The sequence below is a fragment of the Solanum tuberosum genome, unplaced genomic scaffold, assembly GCF_000226075.1.
Source record: "Solanum tuberosum cultivar DM 1-3 516 R44 unplaced genomic scaffold, SolTub_3.0 scf00035, whole genome shotgun sequence".
NCBI lineage: Eukaryota > Viridiplantae > Streptophyta > Magnoliopsida > Solanales > Solanaceae > Solanum > Solanum tuberosum.
Genome location: NW_006238963.1, coordinates 1,323,151 through 1,329,991, shown reverse-complemented (window position 1 = coordinate 1,329,991; position 6,841 = coordinate 1,323,151).

Sequence of the window (6,841 nt, the reverse complement as noted above, 5' to 3'; positions counted from 1 at the left end):
CAAATTTCTTATATGATTTTAAAATATTTTTAATTGCTAATTATTGTGATTTATAGCATCTTTTATGTAACTTTTAATAATATATAATTTGTTCAAATTCATATGACAATGATAAGATTTCAAGAGTCAACGCAATAAAAATTTAAATTTTTTAAAAAGTTGTACGTCTAATATATTTTGTAGCTAAAATATACTCTCTCCGTCCACTTGTATTTGTCATGTTGCGCTTTTTTAAAGTCCATTTGACTAATTTTCAAAGTTAAATAAAATCTATACAAAAAGTACTATAAATTGTTATTTTTTGCCTATGAATATGATGAAAAAATACATTGTAAAATATTAGTTAAAATTCTTATAGTTTGACTCTAAAAAGGAAATCATAACAATTAAAAGTGCATAGAGAGAGTAATAAATAGGTAATTAAATTTCAAGAAGTTTAAAATAAAAGGTTGAAAAAAAGAATTAGATAGACAACATGTATTGAAAATTGAAAACATATATAAATAATAAATGGGCCCAAATGAGGTCAAACTTTTTGGCTAATAAAGTAGTAGGTAATTAATGGTGTTAAATTGTCCAATAATATAAATTTTACAAGGTACAACCATAAAAGAAGAATGTACAACACTATCTAAGCACATATCATCCAACACTTGTCATGTGCTAAGTAGTAGATATTCCCCTTATTATATATAGTAATATATTGTTATACAATATTTATACATTAGAGCAATATATTTATTTCAATGAGTTGACTTTTTTTAAAATTCCGACCAATTCAAATCTCATCTAAATAGTCCTAAATTTTAGATATGAACTCCTCTTGATGTTTCAAGTATTTTAATATATTATTCACTCGAAATAATTCATATTTGGGCAGGTCGAGTTTTAAAATTTGAGCTTTGAAGCTCTTCGTAGAAGGATTTCAATGGACATCAATTCAAACCTTCTTCTAAACAACTCAAATTTTAGATATGAGCTCCTCTCTATATCTCGATTCTTTTGATATATTATTCACTTGAAATGATTTACATTTATGGCAAATCAACTATTAAAAATTGAGTTTTGAAACTTTTCAATGATGGATTTTAATGAACATCAAGTCAAAGATTTATCTAAACAACTCAAAATCTGATTGCTACTGAAGGTTTCAGTCCTAAATTGACGGGTGGCCCTTCATCCTTATGTTTGCTCGGTGTGCTAAGTAATACTCCAAACATAGTGTATGCTAATAAATTGAATAATACTGACTATTTGAATAGCTCATAAAACTGAATGCTGATACTTATCTGAAAACATCTTATGCATGTGGAACTGAAAAACTAAGTATAAAGTAAATCATGAAAATTTATGTAACATGCAATTCAAAAAACACAAGTCCAAAGGCATGAAATTTACTTGTTCTAAGAGTTCATGAAAATATACTTAAGCAAACATAGTGATATTTAGGGAAAAACATGTATTTAATATATGAAAATGCAGGATTTTCTTTAGGACTCAATGGGTGAAAGGATACCCATTAATAAAATCTCATATACCTAGAAATAATCACTGAATTTGAAGCTTGAAGGTGAATAACCCTAGCTTTCGACTTACTAACTGAAACTATATATAGATGTAGGGCATGAGGAAGAACTAAGTTCCTCACTATGATGTCCTTACAAACGTAACCTTAAATGATCGACAAATCTTGATAAAGAATCCTACTTGATGAAGAACGATCAAGAAGGCCTTTCTTGAAATTTTTGATTTGGCTTAACGAAAAATCTATATAAGTTTTATGGTAGATTCTTGCTTAGGATAAATAATCACATATTAGAATCACTTGGGGATCGGATTGTGATAGTTTGCCATGATTTAGTAGAAATAGCTCTTGATGGACTTGATTTCACTAGAGATAGGAAAATGATTTGTTGTTAAATCTTGTAAAAATTCTAAAATTTATGTTGTGAAATCTTGGAGAATGCTTTCCAAGACATACTAGGGTTGAAGAGAGCTTTTGGAGACTGTTGAAATCGACAAAAGGGTGAAAAGTATGAAAAGAAACTCAAAATACTATTTAATAAAATTTGGAAATTTGATATACAATTGATATACATGATAAATGGGTGATGTACATGGTCTACGGACCCTTTTACGGCTCGTAAAATGATTCACAACTAGTGGAATGGTTTCGTCGAAACAAGTGAAAATTTTAAGTCTCTAAATCCATCACACATGCTAAAACCACGACCCGTAGATACTTTCACGGCCGGTAATTTTTGGTCATAGTTCCTCGAACAGAATTTCATATTGGAGTGTCTCTAGTAAAACGGTCATAACGTTTTACTCCGATTAACAAACGGACGGTGGCGTTGGAAAAAGACACATATAACTTTAATTCGGTATGTAATGGACAACTAAATCTTCATATTTTACAAGATATGCTCATTCGAAGTTGACCCTTGCATGATTTCATGAAAAACTTAACGAGTAGGAAAGATTTTAAATTCGACTTAGTGCTAGAGGTCCCTAATGACTCTTAAACTACTTTTGATATACTTCCTACACTTGAGTATGAGGTCCGTAATGACTCTTAAAACTACTTTTGATTTACTTCCTACACTTGAGTATGAACCTTAACACACATGAACAAGTAGGAATCATCCGATACGATTCTATACACATAAAATACGGTTCGAATACTAGCTTAATTTTTTTTTAGGTTTTACACCTTGTGTGAAGAAATGGTATCTAATTATGATGAGAAAGAATATTGAGTTGACAAATGTGAAAGGTATCCTTTTCACGAGGTGAATACCAAGAATAGTTTGATGTGAGGTATTTTCCATGAACTTTTGTCATTTATATTTTGGAGTTAATTAATTTGAAGACCATCGAATTCAAAAAGAGCGAGAATGGTACAAGTATATGAATATCATAGACAAAAGAGGGAGATTTCTCTTAGCACATGCTTTTTCTAATCCTCACCAATGAGTTTTGAGCACTTATTTTAAGTCCCATGAATGAGAAACAAAACATATAAAGGAGCAAGGGAGTGAATGGTTGCAATTCTAGATTGGAAAAATAAAAGAATGTGTGGAATGAAGTGAGAGAGTTTCTACAAACATCATCTTAATTAACCTTCTTACTTGTCTTTCTTCTCTTTGTAAGAATTCTTGATAGAAGAACACAAGTTTCAACGGTTGAGGTGTTTGAGAAAATGGCAACGGAAGTTGTTTCTCAAGGTAAAGAAGAATATTCTCGTGAACATGAAGGTACAATAGTTAAACTAACACTTCAAACATTTTGAATGAACAAAGTGTGAGTGATAGTTTGTCTTCATATGAGCTTAATGATTATTTGTTATATACTTATATATTACTCTCTCTCTCCGTTTCATATTAAGTGACACATTTTGAATATCGAGATTTAAACAAGTTTTTCTTTGACCATAATTTTGTATATATCTTTTAAATATTTTGAATTGTCAATTATTGTGACTTACAGTACTTTTTACATAGTTTACAAATATATAATTTCATTTCAAAAGTATTAAGATTTTATGCGGAAATTTTCAATCAAATTTAAATTGTTACTCTCGAAAAATGAAATGTGTCACATAAATTGGGATAGAGGGAGTAGTATATTACTAATGTTATTGTTGAAAGTGTCCATACATTAGTTGATTTTATTAATGATCGAATTGATTCTCGAAAATTCTTCTTTCGAGATCGATTTTGTATTTACCTAGTATTAACACTTGTGATTTGAATGATAGTACATTATGATGTAAAATTCATGTGTGATTTTTTTTGGTCACCTTTTAGATTCATGAATAATTCATGTGTGATTTTTCATCGAGTCACTTCTTTAAATACTTGAAAAGTGTTTGGAATGAAGGCAGACAATAAATTTGAGCTTTAACCACTTGCATCCTACCAAACGCCCCTTATTGTTTGAGTTAATACTTAATATCTCAAAAGGTCACTGAACTATGAGAAATTATCTTGTAAAATCACTAAATTTTATTTTGTTTCACTAAAATCACTCAACTTTAACACTTTTATCTTCTAAAATCATTAAACTACATTTATCATTAAAACAAATTTAACATGACAAATTAAATTATTTTTTATGCCATGTAATCATGGACCCCACAAATAAATAAAATTATAAAATTTATTTATTTTAATGTCAGGTAATCCCACAAACAAACAAAATTATAAAATTTATTCATTTTTATGTCTTCCCCTCTTAAATTTTGTTTTTGCAATAAAATCCGTAACGTTTTTCTTTTGGGACTATTACAGACGATTAAAAATTCTTTTTTATCACCAACAATTAAAAAAATTCTAAACAACATTGGAAATAAATGTTAAATTCAATGGCATAGACTATATTACCACTGAAGAAATGAAGGAATCCATTTACTTGTGTTTTGCTTATTTATACAAATTTCATCACATTATTCCTCGAAGAAATTAAGGAATTCATTATTTATGAAAAATTTCAGCATCAACAACCTTAAAATAGATTTTACAGTGCCTCTTTGTAGATGAGAATTTTGGGAGAAATAGAGAAAGTAGAAGAAGCGGGAGATTTGACAAGAGAAATAGGGTTTTAGTCTTTTAGAAGAAGGCAATTTGTGGGTGGGTAGGTGGGTATATTAATAAATATATTTTATAATTTTATTTATTTGTGTGGCCATGATTACATAGCATAAAATATATTTTACAAGATAATTTATCATAGTTCAATGACCTTGTAAAATATTAAGTCCTTATTATTTCTAAGAATGTCACGTTTAATATTTATACATTTCATTATAAATATATATACTGAGACCATTGCAAGGCATGGCAGCCCACCCGACCTACATAAATCCGCCCTTATAATCTTAGTTGCGAAGCAAAGTTGATGAAAGTAGGGATGGCAATGGGGCGGGACGGATGTGGGGCGAGGCGGGGCGGGGCGGATTTAAGGCTATGTAAGGCGGTGCGGGTTTAAGGTTGTGTGGGGTGGGTCAGATGCGGGGTGAGTTGAAGTGGATTTTTTTAAAATTAATGTGGGGCAGGGTGGGTTGCGGGTATATGTGATTTTATGTGGATTCAAACTTAATTTTCACTCTTTACATGTTATAAGAGTGATAGAACATTATTTATTAAGATAATTTCATTAAAGCTACTAAAATATTTAAGATAATAAATAAAAATGGCTCAATAAATAATAATAATACAATTTCTTACATGTTTCCCAATTGACCTTTAAAAAATAAAATTTTAAGTCACTATCCTATTAAATTAATAAAACTTAATGAAAAAATGAATTTATTTTTAGTATCAAGCATAGTAGAAAAAGAAAATATTAAAAAAATTATGCGGGACGAGTTCATGTGGGGCGGGGCGGGACAGGTTGAAAATGAAAAGAGTTCTTATGTGGGGCGGACGGGGCGGATTAAAAATTTTGCGAATTAAGCTCAACCCGCTCCGCCCCCGCCCTACACCGCCCCATTGCCATCCCTAGATGAAAGTGCTTACATTCAATCCTCATCAGTTTAGAATTTCATCCATGCATCAATATTGTATCACAATGAAACAATTTTTATTTTATTTTTTTTGGTAATTAGAACTTTTATTAATCACCAAAGTAGTGTTTACAAAACTAAGCCAGCATTACTCTACTGGCTATCTCAATAAAACTAGTTAGCTGCAACTAACAAAACCAACAGACTCTAAAAACTACAATTATCTAGGAATAGCTTGGCTGCTACATTTGCTTTAACACAACACACACAAGCAATTCTTCGGGTTATAACCTCCACTGTGGTCTCATGTTTCTCAATGATTCTTGTATTCCTCTCCTTCCATATTGCATATATATATTCTGTATAGATCAACTTTAGGGCTTGAGCTTGTTGACTTCTCTCTTTAGTCTTCAATATGATCCATTGGTGTCTTGTAATAATGGTACTGCTAGTGGTTGATTTATCCATTGGAGCAGTCTCCTCCACAGCATGCTAGCAAACATATAATTGAAGAACAAGTGATCTCTTATTTCTGCTACTTGGTGACACATAACACATATAGGATCCACTTGTATTCTCCATTTTAGCAGTCTGTCCCTTGTGAGGAGCCTATTTTGAACCTGCAATCATAGTGTAAAAATTGCTTTTGGCCTTGCAGAGTTTCGACAAATAAGGCCTCTCCATTCAACCTTTGGATATCTGTCAAGCATTTGTTGATAAACTTGTCTAATCACACTTTTCTTTCCCGCAGCTCCATTATGCAGTAGATGCAGCGAATCTTTCATCCCTAGAACCTTCCTGACCATCCAACAAGCTTGATTAGGCACTCTGATCTCTTCCATACTTTGCCCTTTGATGTAATAGCTGTGAATCTATTTAATCCATAGCCTATCTTGTTTTTGTTCTATGTCCCAACACATTTTTAGGATGGCTGCTTTGTTCCACACTTTTAGATTTACCAGATTAAGCCTTCCAGTAGATTTTGGTGTACACATATTGTCCCATGATACAAGTGCCTTCTTAGTGATCACATTTGCTCCTGACCAAATATAGCTTCTACAGTATGCTTGGATTATTTTCATCACTTTAGCTGGCAGCACAAATATTTGAGCCCAATAAGCTTGCACTCCAAATATCACTGTCCTAACTAATTGTATTCTCCTTGCATAAGATAACTTTTTAGTTGTCCAGGAGGAGATCCTTGCTACAATTCGATCTATCAAAGGTTGCCATTGAGGAATGCTAAGTTTCTTAGTAGCCAATGGCACCCCTAGATATCTGAAAGGTAATACACCAAAACTGTACCCCAAGTCCTGTTGGATTTGCCTCTGAACC